Below are 1,062 nucleotides of genomic sequence, written 5' to 3'. Positions count from 1 at the left end.
TCCCATGGTTGGACATCGAACTTTACCAAAGGCACTCCAGATGCTTGTGTGTGGGAGGGGGAGGGAGGTGTGTGCCAAAAACAGGGTCACACCTAGATACTTCACCGTTGAAGTTTTCGATGGATAGACAATAAAAGCAGTAAGGTAGTAATGACTTCTGAATGGATTGTTAAAGTGCGGATTGGAGTTGAGGGAAAAGATAAAATGACGCTTCAAAGCTGTGAGAGGAAAGCGGCATTTGAGCGATCGGCTAACAACCTGTCAGTGTAACTGCAGATGTGCTCCAGGCAGCCGTCTCATGAGGAGATTTTTACTGGGGGGGTGAGAGATTGGTATGCCCCTTAGGTACCGAAAGAGCTCAAGATAACCTAGTGATTAGGACATGAACCCACTGATCGGGAGAGTGGTGGTTCGAACCCCACCTCTATATCTCGACTAGTCCTGTCTAGGATTTGGCAACTTGTCAGCATATGAGCGCTCGTGCTTTCTTCAGGCAGCATGACAGCTAGGTACCGAAGGGGTGTTACAGCTGCACGACCCAAAATGGGGACAGATAGAACTGACCGCCAGTTTGGCTATTATTCTTGGGTCGATGTACCGCGGACACTTTCTTCACAGGAATACAAATCCACTGTAAATGCCACCTTAAGACACTATGTCTCCGAGACTAGTTGTCTGTGGGCACCACATCTATGCGACACTTCATCTCCGAGAGGAAGTTACACCCTTGTTTCACTCAGTCCCGGAACACCACGCTCTAATATAATCCATTCTAAGATGTCCTATTCCTGAGATTCTGCACCCCGGGTGTCATGTAGCTCTTAGGTCCACATACCAGTGAAAGGAAGAAGGCCTTCGCTGCGGAGTTACTTATTAGAAAATGCCAACCGAACAGACTGTTGGACAGGGAAGAAAAACTCTCATATGCATCTTGTTCAAAAAAACTGAATATCCATTTTCTGTTTGAACGCGTCTTCCTGAACTTTTTTGGATATTCATTGACTGTTGCTCAAACCCAAGCAAATGCTACAAAGCAACTTTACAAATCCCACAACAGATCTC

Source organism: Opisthorchis viverrini (assembly GCF_000715545.1).
Source record: "Opisthorchis viverrini unplaced genomic scaffold opera_v5_9, whole genome shotgun sequence".
NCBI lineage: Eukaryota > Metazoa > Platyhelminthes > Trematoda > Opisthorchiida > Opisthorchiidae > Opisthorchis > Opisthorchis viverrini.
Note: the sequence above shows the minus strand (reverse complement) of the source record.